The 11,951-nt window shown below is 39.7% G+C and overlaps 1 long non-coding RNA gene across 1 annotated transcript in view; it reads left to right on the top strand.

Annotated features, from left to right (window-relative positions):
• The window catches only part of LOC116691508 (uncharacterized), an 18,387-nt gene extending 8,279 nt beyond the window's left edge, over positions 1-10,108 (top strand). Inside the window, exon 3 of the long non-coding RNA XR_004332495.1 lies at positions 9,946-10,108. This is a non-coding gene — a long non-coding RNA (uncharacterized LOC116691508). The remainder of the gene's footprint in view (positions 1-9,945) is intronic.
• The last annotated feature ends 1,843 nt before the right edge of the window (positions 10,109-11,951 follow it).

Below are 11,951 nucleotides of genomic sequence, written 5' to 3'. Positions count from 1 at the left end.
TAAAAAAAATGTATGGGACCAATATTGATCTACCCTAATTAAAACAGAGATACAGTAGATCAAAAAGATATTCATGACACAGCGGCCATGATTCATGGAGAAATAAATAGAGATATGAATAGAGATATTAGGCATAGATAGAAAGATTAGGGATAGACACAAGAATGAGGGTTAGATAAAAACTTGGACGAGAAAGAGACAAGGACGGATAGTATGGAGGATAGATAGAAACAGTCATGGCACGGCGGCCATCATAGAAAATCAAATAGGTAAGCACGGCGGCCAGCCAAAACACATCACAGCTTTAAAAGACAATTAAAATGGCACTTACTTTTTGATGATCTTCCTGGGGCGACGGTACCTCACTGGGTAGAGATGTGTGAATCCAAGAGTTGGCAGTTCAACTAACGAATTGTCTGCAGGTTCTGTGTTTGCACTTGCTTATTTCAGGCCTGTGTGTTTAATGAAAAGTAATAGTGTAAAGATAAATTTCCCTGAAAGTAGGATAATGTAAATGAAAATGTTACTGGACCAATGTTGATCCACCCCAATTAGACACAGATAGATTAAAGATACTGATGACAGCGGCCATGATACAGAGATAAATAGAGATATGGATAGTAATATGAGGGATAGATAGAAAGATGAGGGCTAGATAGCCACCTCCGCTAGACAGTGGGATGGTCATGTCTCTCTCTCTCTCTCTCTCTCTCTCTCTCATAGCCCACCTCCGCTAGACAGTGGGATGGTCATCTCCTCTCTCTCTCTCTCTCTCTCTCTCTCTCTCTCTCTCTCTCTCATAGCCACCTCCGCTAGACAGTGGGATGGTCCATCTCTCTCTCTCTCTCACTCTGCTCATAGCCACCTCCGTAGACAGTGGGATGGTTCATGTCTCCTCTCTCTCATAGCCACCCCGCTAGACAGTGGGATGGTCATGTCTCCTCTCTCTCTCTCTCTCTCTCTCTCTCTCTCCTCCTCTCCTCTCTCTCTCTCTCTCTCTCTCTCTCCATAGCCCCTCCGCTGGACAGTGGGATGTCATGTCTCTCTCTCTCTCTCTCTCTCTCACTCTCTCATAGCCCCCTCCGCTAGACAGTGGGATGGTCATTCTCTCTCTCTCTCATAGCCACCTCCGCTAGACAGTGGGATGGTCATCGCACTCTCTCTTTTCCTTGTTCTCCTCCCTCTCTCTTGTCTTTCTATCCCTCCTCTCCTCCTCTCTTCCCTCTCTCTACTCTCCTCTTTTCCTCTCTCTCTCCTCTCTCTCTCTCTACTTCTCTCTCATAAGCCACCTCCGCTAGACAGTGGGATGGTCATGTCTCTCTCTCCTCTCACTCTCGCATGGCCACCTCTGCTAGACAGTGGATGGTCATGTCTCTCTCCCTCTCTCTCCTCTTCTCTCTCTCTCTCTCTCTATATCCACCTCCGTCTAGACAGTGGATGGTCTCTCTCTCATCCTCACTCTCTCATAGCCACCTCCGTAGACAGTGGGAGGTCATGTCCTCTCTCTCTCCTCTCTCTCTCTCTCATCTCTCTCTTCCTCTCTCTCTCTCTCTCTCTCTTTTAGTGCTGGGGGACACACTGAGCTCCTCTCTCTCTATCTTCACTCCATTTGTGTGCATCCATGTCCCGAAAAGCTTGTTACTAACCTAGCTCCGGGAGTCATTCCCCGGAGTCCTTATGTTCTTTCCCCCAGCATGTTTCCTCGATCAGGGAGGCGCCAAAAATCAGGGTAGCAGCTGTCCATGGTCCCGCTACATGTCCTGCGATGCCATGTTACATCCTGCTACGCTCTGCGGTGCCAGCTATGCCTGCTGTGCCTTGTAACGCCCACAGTGCCCTGCTATGCTACAAAGAACTACTACAAACAAACTCTTCATTCTAATCCCAACCGGTCGTCAGACACCGCCTCCCAAGAGCCTGGGTCTGACCGAGGTTTCTGCCTAAAAGGAAGTTTTTCCTCGCCACTGTCGCACTGTCGCACTGTTGCTTGCTCTGGAGGAAAAAACTGGAACTGTTGGGTCCTTGTGGATTCTGGAGTGTGGTCTAGACCTGCTCTATCTGTGAAGTGTCTTGAGATAACTCTTGTTGTGATTTGATACTATAAATAAAATTGAATTGAATTGAATTAAATAGATACAAGTATGACGTTAGAGAATTGGAAGACATAAAGTGATGAGGGACAGATAGAGAGATGAGGTTATAGAAAGATAGTCATGGCGCGGCAGCCAACATAGATAATCCAAGAGATAGATAGGTAGACACGGCGGCCAGCCAAAAACACATCACAGCTTTAAAATACAATTAAAATGACACTTTTGGTAGATCTTCCTGGGGCGACGGTACCTCAGTCAGTAGAGATGTTGTGTGAATCCGAGAGTTGCCAGTTCAAGTCCAGCACGGACCACCTTACTGACTGCGGTCTGGTAGCTTGAAGTGCCAGTACACCTCCTAGGCACTGTCTATGTGCCCTTGAACACCAAAAGCCTAACTGATTGGAGCACTGAATATGTGCCAGTCCCATTACTCTAACATCTCTCTACAACTAACACATGTCTATAGTCTGTTTAAATGTGTGTATTTAAGGCCTATGTGTGTATAATAAAGTGTAAAAATGTAATTTCCTTAAAAGAGGGATTAATTAAATTAAAATGTTAATGGACAGATATTGATCAATCCTAATTAGACACAGATAGATAAAAGATATACATGACACAGCCACCATGCTCTGTATAGAGATAAATAGCGATATGGACAGATATGAAGGATAGAGTTGGATTTGGAAGAGATAAAGAGACGAAGGACAGATAGAGTTGAAGGACAGACAAAAGGATGAGGTATAGATAGAAACATTGAGGATACGTATAGAGAGACAGTCATGGCACGGCGGCCATCATAGATAATCAAAAATACAGCTAGGTAGGCACAGCGTCCAGCCAAAACACATCACAGCTTTAAAGACAATGAAAATTATACTCACTTTTTGTAGATCTTCCTGGGGCGACGGTACCTCAGTTGGTAGAGATTTTGTGTCGGAATCCGAGAGTTGCCAGTTCAAGTCCAGCACAGACCACCTTACTGACTGTGGTCTGGTAGCTTGAGGTGCCAATACACCTCCTAGGCACTGTCTATGTGCCATGGAACACCAAAAGCCTAACTGATTGGAGCACTGAATGTGTGGCAGTCCCATTACCCTGTATAATAATGGTGTAAATAATTTCCCTAACAGAGGAATTAAGTAAATTAAAATCTTAATGGACAAATATTGTTCTACCCTAATTAGACAGGTATTCACGACACAGCGGCCATGATACCTGGAGAGATAAAGAAAGATGTGAATAGAGATATTAGTTAGAGATAGAAAGATTAAGGACAGATAAAAGTATGAGGGTTAGATTGAAATTTGGAAGAGACAGAGAGATGAGGGAGAGATGGTATGAGGGACAGATGGAAAGATCAGGAATAGATAGAAAGATAGTCATAGCACGGCGGCCATCATAGATAATCCAAGAGATAGATAGGTAGGCACGGCGGCCAGCCAAAACACATCACAGCTTTAAAATACATTTAAAATGGCACTTACTTTTTGTAGATCTTCCTGGGGCGACGGTACCTCACTGGGTAGAGATGTGTGAATCTGAGAGTTGCCAGTTCAAGTCCAGCACGGACCACCTTACTGACTGTGGTCTGGTAGCTTGAGGTGCCAGTACACCTCCTAGGCACTGTCTATGTGCCCTGGAACACCAAAAACTGCCTGGAGCCCTGAATATTCGGCAGTCACATTACACTGACATCTCTCTACAACTAACGCTTGTCTATAGTTTGTGTGTGCGCATGTGTGTATTTAAGGCCTATGTGTATATAATAAATAGTGTAAAAGATTTAATTTCCCTGAAAGAGGGACTGAGTAAATTAAAATATTTAAGGACAGATATTGATCTACCTACCACCTGGGCTAGATGGGCTACACCTGGAACCAGTTAGAGAAAATGGCCAAGGACAGAGGACACTGGAGAGCTGTTGTTGTTGTTGTTGTTGGCGGCCCATACCCTGGTAGGGGTGACGGGCAGTAAGTAAGTAAATAAAATTGATCTACCCTAATTTGACAAAGATAGATAAGATATTCACGACACTGCGGCCATGATCCAAAGAGAATAGAGATATGGATAGAGATATGAGGGATAGATTGCGATTTGGAGGAGATAAAGAGACGAGGGACAGACTGAGTTGAGGGATAGATAAAAGGTATATATAGAAACATTAAGGATATGTAGAGAGAGATAGTCTTGGCACGGCGGCCATCATAGATAATCAAATAGGTAGGCAGGGCGGCCAGCCAAAAACACATCACAGCTTTAAAGACAATTAAAAGGGCACTTACTTTTTGTAGATCTTTGGGGGGGGTGACGGTTGCTCAGTCTGTAGAGATTTTGTGTTGGAACCGGAGGGTGTCCGTTAAAGTCCATCACGGGCCATTCTACATAGTGTGGCCTTGTCGCTCGAGAGGTGCCAGTGCACCTCTTGGGCACTGTCTATGTGCCCTTGAGCAAGCCGCTGAAAGCTTATCTGCTTGGAGCTCTGAATACGTGGCAGTGCTTTTACTCTGGCATCTTTCTACAACTAATGCATGTCTACAGGTCCTGTCTATTTTAAGCCAATGAGTGTTTGTAATGAACATTTATAGAGTGTAAACATCTAATTTCCCCAATGAGGGATTACTACAGTTAATAAAAATGTTATGGCTCAATATTGATCTAAGCTGATTAGTTAGATGAAAGATATTCATGGCACGGCAGCCATGATACATATTGAGATTGAGAGATGAATAGAGTCATAACGGATGGAGAAAGATAGCAAAGGCACGGCGGCCATGATAAATAAGAGATAGATAGGTAGGCACGGCGGCCATGATAAACAAGAGATAGATAGGTAGGCACGGCGGCCATGATAAACAAAAGATAGATAGGTAGGCACGGCGGCCAGACAAAAACACATCACAGCTTTAAAGACAGTTAAAATTACACTTCATTTTAAGACAAATAGATGAAAGATATTCATGACACAGCGGCCATTATACATAGAAATATGGATAGAAAGATAGACAGACATGGCACGGCGGCCATCATAGATAATCAGAGAGAGAAATAGATGGGTAGGTACGGCGGCCAGCCAAAAAGACATCAGACTTAAAAAGACATTTATAATGACACTTACTTTTTGTAGATCTGCCTGGAGCGACGGTACCTCAGTTGAAGATTTTGTAGATCTGCCTAAAAACAAAAAAAGCTAACTATTAGCAACATGTAGAAAAAGATTTAAAAAAAAAAGACAAACAGTTATTAAAAAACAAAGAACAAATAGACAATATATATATATATATATATATATATATATATATATATATATATATATATATGTATATAATAACATCCTAGGGATTAGGGGAATAAACTTTCTAAAGATATATGTCATTTATATAGAGGCACATCTTTCATATCATTAGGCAGAAGAAGTCTAAACAGACATAGTAGAGGGCTGCCAACTTTCAAGCATTAACAGTGTTTGCCTTTTGTTTGCATAAAAGGACTTCACAGTCTCTATTTCTTTCAATTCAGTGGCACGGCCAGTTCACAGTCAAACCAAATGCACTTTTGTGACCTGGCTCCCTTGGCGCACTCGGTGGGATCAGAAACAATGCAATATTAAATGTGGGTGCATCAGAGGCTGTGACAATCATGGCCAATCACATTCATTACTTTCATCACAGAGCTACCCCCGTCATGATTCACTGACAATCCTGAAAAAGGAAACTTATTGTTAGTCACTTTTTTATTTCCCCTTTGGTCAGACTTGTTTAAAAAAACGATGACGCACACAGCAGTAACTCAGGTTGCACAGCGTTCATGATGGAGAGCCCAAGTCGGCCCTGAGGGAGTCATTAGCGGAGTGAGAAGTTTTAAGTTATTCATATTGAATTCATTTTTAATAGAACTCCACTATAAAAGTAAACTATTGAAGTATTTAATCATACTTATCAACTATACTTATTCATCATTGACCACGATTATGGAATTGGTTTCTCATAAATGAATGCTTTTCATTTGTGAACTAATAAATTCCAATGTAAGCTCCAGTCTACTTTTACCTTGGGAGGAGGTCAAATCAGCTAGAATAACTGAAATCACCTGTGTGGGTGTTTAGGGATATCTGACAAAATAGGAGAAAAGTCATTAGAGTGTCTTGTATTGTATAATAAAACTCTGTGGACAGCTTCAAAAATATTGTATGGCTAAAATCGGTATCGGCAGGTCAAACTCAATGAAAAATATATTGCCTATCAATATGTTGGCTTTTTCTATCGCATGAGTTTCATTTGTTGTCATAAAATATCAAATTAGATTTGTTTATATTGAGTGAGAGTTTGTTTACTTGATACCATTTTGAAAATGTACAGAGAAATACCTAAACTGAAAAGTTGGCAGCCCTACTCACCAAGTGCCCTAAATACTATTGAAGCTACAGGCACAGTAACCAAACCACAAATACAAGTCATAAAAAGTTAAATTAATAACTTAAGCTACAGCACATACACACTGATATTTTAGTCAGTTACATCACAGCAAGCAAAGGTAGCCAAAACACATACATCATACAAACACCAAAAAAAAACTAGCTAACTGTTTGTTGTCACTTGAAAAGGTCCATGTAGCAATCTTCATGAAGACATCTGTTCTCTTGTGGAAGTCCTCCCTCTTGGCCTCCAGCTTTACCAGAGACTTGACGACCAGCACAAACTCTGCATGTTTCTTAGTTTGTAAATGTTGTCAGCTTCAAATTTCACTTTTTATCCACACAATGCTGCTAGTTGAAAACACAGCATAAGTGCCTTCCTTTCTTTGCAGCAGATTGAGTGTGGGGGTCTTCCATTTGCAAAGCTTTTCCATTTGCTTTGGCTTTCAATGCAGAAAGTGTATATAAGTGTGTACCAACTAAACCTTGTATTTGCTCGGCCTCTCAATGTGCATCTTTGGTTTGTTCAGCATGTTAAAGAGTGGAGGCAGTGAACTACATTTTCACATAATGGTTTGCCATGTGGGATTTTTACTTCCAGGAAATATTACTTCTTCTTCTACTACTTTATAAAAGGTACTTCCTGGAAAACAATTGGTGAAATGCTGCATTAATAGACAAGGCTAAAAACTTCACAAAATAAAACCATCACAAACATTTTGAACAGTCTCCAATTTGTTGCCTCACCTTTAAATCCTATTACAATAACTACATGACATTAAGGAAGTAAACATTTTTTTCATGATATTACACACTCCGGTACAGTAGGTGGCGGCATGTAGCTTAATTATTGGTTTGCAGCCTGCCAATAAAACTAAAAAGGGGAAGAAGACAAAGAAAGAGAAGAAGAAAGTAAGGAAATAAGAAAATAAGGATACAATTTAATCAGGCCTTTGAAGAGCACTTGTTTGAGTGCTGTTAAGGTAGATTAGGGGTTTGAGGTGCTGACCCTGAACTGGGTTCAAGGTTTAAGTCTAGTGGCATGTCAGTTCCTGCTATGTGTCATCTTGCTGAAACAGGTGAAAGCCTGCCTTCAAAATAAACAGAGAGAAAAAAGAAGTGCTTAAATGAAGCAGACACTTTGGTGTCACTGTTGATTTAAGAGAGTCAAAATTATTATTTTTACATGAAATGCTACTAAAGGAGACTGTGACAAAATATGTCCTTTTAAAATGTCCACAATAGACATAGCAACATGATAATAATTATGCTGCTAAATTAGCTGATAGCAATGTAGCTGTGAACTGAACAGATATTAATTCTTAACATCTGATTCAAATGCATTCACAAGTGGAATTGGAGCACAGACAATCCAGTAATGTTGCTTAAATTAATCCGTTTGTTTCTACAAGTGTAAGCAATTTCTACATCCCACACCATTTATCCAGATTTCTGAGGTCTGCATATTTCGCCACAGCTGGTAATAGAAAGTGACGCTTCTGTTTACTGTCTCCTCCTGTCTCCAGAGAATGGCTGACTGATCCAAAATGTCCACAAAATGCAGAAGGTCAATATATGATATGCTTGACTTTCACAGGCCATTTCCATGAACAGACGCTCTAGTCAATTTACACAGTTTGGACCCAAATGCAGATATGGCCAGGCGATGTGTTGGGCGTAAATATTTATTATCAAAAAATCCATACATCAAAGTCCATAAAACAGGAGGCCAGGCCAAGTATCCAAAAAACAAAAGTAACAAAGAAGTACAGAAACCACAGGAAACAGTAACACAGAGACAAAAACAGGTAGACTCATACACAGAAAATACCCCAATGAGATGACTCAAGGCAAGGGAAGCACAAAGACTACACTCACAGGGTAACGAGGTCACGAGAGACAGGTGGCACTAGATTCAGGAACAGGTGAAACACATCAGGGTGGGGCAGACAATCACAGAGGCGGGAAAACACAAGGCAGGAAGTCCAACTAGACAACACAAGGGAGGAAACACGGACTACAACATAAAACAGGAAACAGAACAAATACCCAATCTTCACAATTTTCTGCAGTGAAAGGCACTTTCTTCACATTGTTTTCACTGATTTTAGTGTTTGTAGATCTGGAGTTTTGGCTTAAAAAAGTGCCACAATTACTCCAAGTTTATTATGTCAACTCCAAGTAGAGAAAACAGCCTATCACAGTTTATTTTCTCTGTTGTCCAAATAGAAAAAAGAGACAAAGCATGTGTATGTTACATTATGTGTCTTAATGTTTTTTATTTTTAACTGTTTAGTCATATGTGTTTTATCAGTTTTTATTTTTTTTTAACTGTTTTTTAACTGATTTTGTGTAAAGCACATCACGGTCTCAGTATTAGCTGATTATAGACTGTGAAAGATTGTGTTAATGAAATAAAAGCTAGCCTTATTGGGGGACATAACTCCCGATGTCTTATGCATATTGTCATTAGCTATGCAAAGTGAGTGACGGCATTCAACTTTGTTGCTGCCTAGCAACATTAGGAACACGCCTCCAGCACATCTACTTATGGATAAATAAAGAGTGCCTTGCCTTTTATGCCTAAAATGCATGTCCATGTGTTTAAATGTTCCAGACAGAAATTTCAGTCAAGGTGAATGTATGGTTGAAAATTAACAAAAGACAACATAATTTAGAAAGTCCTACCTCAAGGAAGCATAGATTTTAACATGGCGCATACTTGACATCTGTGTGTCATAATGTAATATAATAATATCTTTTATTGTACCGTTTTTTTGGGCTTTCAAAAGAAATATTGTTGAATGGTAGATCTGTCTCGCTTGTCAGTATCAGATCTGTGTCATCTTTCATCTTTGACCCAGTTGGAAGGTAGGAATGTGGTTTTTACTAGTGGAGACATGGACATGTAAACTGCCTGCACTATGGGGTCAGAGGCCATGAAACATTCCAAAGGAAGCCCTTTTTTAAAGTCGTAATTGTGACAGCAGAAATATATTTATAGAGACTTTATGGGTGATGGCTTTATTTCATATTGTCAAGCTGAGCAAATCAAATATGTATTAAACATTTCAAAAGAGGGATTGTATGTGGAAATATCAATTTCATGTGTGGTTTGGCGGTCAGATACTCATTTCTTTCCTTCTAAAATTATTTGGTTGTTGGTTGTTTTTCCAAGTTCATGTTCATGACAAAGGAAATCTGCAATCAATATTCCAAACTAAACAAACAAAGTGAAAAACTAAAAGAAAACTACAGCTTATATGGTGGATTTCAAGTAAATAAATCCAGGAATGCCACATTTTAATTTCATATAAAAAGTTGACTGAGAAAAACAAATGGTGCAAGCTGCCCCCCCCCCCCCCCCCCCCCCCCCCCCCCCCCTTAATCTAACAATAAGTGGACATGTTTTTAGTTGCTTTCATTCTACAGCATGAGTGTCAAACTCAACTTCCCTAAGGGCCACACTAGAAAATGAGACTTTCATCAAGAGCCAGACACAGAATGTATTGCTTTTATGTCATGGGGAAAGTCAAATATCTTTGACTACATTATTGCATGTCTCATTTAGTCTTCTCACTCACAGTTTGGTCAACAAAAATGTTGAAGAAAATGCCAAAAACATTAGGAAAAAGGGTAAAAACTGTCGGGGAAAAAACGTTGTGAAAAGTGACAAAAAGTAGGTGGGCCAAAATGTATTGTGAACTTAAATGTTTATAGGGGACGGATCAAAATTAGCAAGGGGCCAGATTGGGCCTGCAAACTTGAAAAAGCCTCAGTTTTCACCCATGGGTTTCTCTTAGTGTTTGATGCTTCCGAGCAAATATTTTCAGGTTCACTGACACAGCCACTCAGGCAGCCATGACAGCTTCTGTCAACTTGAATCTCAGGACCTTTGAACCTCAAAATCAAAATAAAGCTTTGCTCCCGCTACGGATGGTCACCTATTCTCTCTCTGATGGGGACAGATGCTGACTGAGGTGTTGAACTGCGATGATTGTCCAATTGCATGTAGAGTATTGTTGTTGTTTTTGTTGTTGTTTCTCTATGTGTGAGTGCATGATTGATGAGGTACCCAAATGATTTTTTTTTTTTTAAACTGGATGAACCACTGGAAAGAAGAGTGGTATTTCACAAAACCAATATAAGGGATTAAGCCGGGATTTCCCAGTTATCCTGGCTCAATTTAGCCTTGACTAGGTTTTACAAAAGCAGAGGCTCCAAGTTACCATGGAGATTTATTATGTGCAGCTAGCCTGCTCCTGACCAAGCTAACAGCCAGGATTTATTAATTTGGGGGCCTTTTCATGTTCACTCAAAAGGGGTTTTACCTTATTTTTATCAAAAAACAACAGGTGGACATTGCTGTTCAGTTAAGCACTGTTTTTATTTAAAGTTGTGACCATTATTTTTCATAATTATTCATGTGACATTGTTACTGTGTTATTCCCGTATGAAAACTGCTGTTTACATATTGTTATTAGAAGTTTTGTGAATATATTACCGCAGTTGACATAATTAGAAAAGGCTGATAAAGTTGCAAATGTGTTTTAAATGAAGTCTGTTACTAAGGGCAATACATAAAGTGCTGTACATGTGTGTTTCTATAATTGACCAATGCACCTTAAATTATTTTAGTTGATACATTTGTTTGTACTCTTTAACGCGTGTAATTTGGGAGGATTGTGCAATTTTAAGAATATATCCTTATTGTACATTCCCCTTCCAAATGATATACACAGTTCACTGGATAACTACTGTATATTGTGTAGACTACTGTCCATTCCTGAAAACAACAGGGAGAGGACACCTCAATGGTTTTTGACATTGTATTTTGCTGGGTGGATATAACCAATGAACATACTCTGTTACATTCATGTTTACAGTGAGCATGAAATGTATCACTTAATTATCTTTATAGTTTCAAGATTTTAGTGTCCAATTTCTTCAGCGTCTTTCTCTTCTATGTCCATATGAAGTATATTAGGAAGCTAAGCTCATGATATGTAAACAAGGAAACTCGGCCTCTGTAAAAAAAAAAAAAAAAGCATGTGAGAAAAAGCATGGCCCAAGTGAATGAGTCTAAAAATATACATTTACAAACTACTGCTCTTAACTCAAACCATTCAATGAGCAACTTGTCATTTGCACACAAAAAAACAGGTGTACATTTTGCATTAAAAGTGAGCAGTGGAAGTTAATATGACTTATTCATAAATTATAATAAAATATATACAGTATTTTAGCCCATGAGAGAGAGGTAGAAACAATGTATTTACGCATTATATTCTAATGTTGTGGAAAATTGATCTTCATGGTAAATTCCCTGAGTAACTGTTACTTTGTGCAAATGGTTGGTAGCTTAATCATTGAATGGTAGGATTATGAGGATTTCAACTCAGAACAGTGGTCATTAAAGGTATATTTTCAGGCTACTTACGCAT

Source organism: Etheostoma spectabile, chromosome 6 (assembly GCF_008692095.1).
Source record: "Etheostoma spectabile isolate EspeVRDwgs_2016 chromosome 6, UIUC_Espe_1.0, whole genome shotgun sequence".
Taxonomy (NCBI): domain Eukaryota; kingdom Metazoa; phylum Chordata; class Actinopteri; order Perciformes; family Percidae; genus Etheostoma; species Etheostoma spectabile.
Note: the sequence above shows the minus strand (reverse complement) of the source record. Positions and strands in the feature narration are given on the sequence as shown.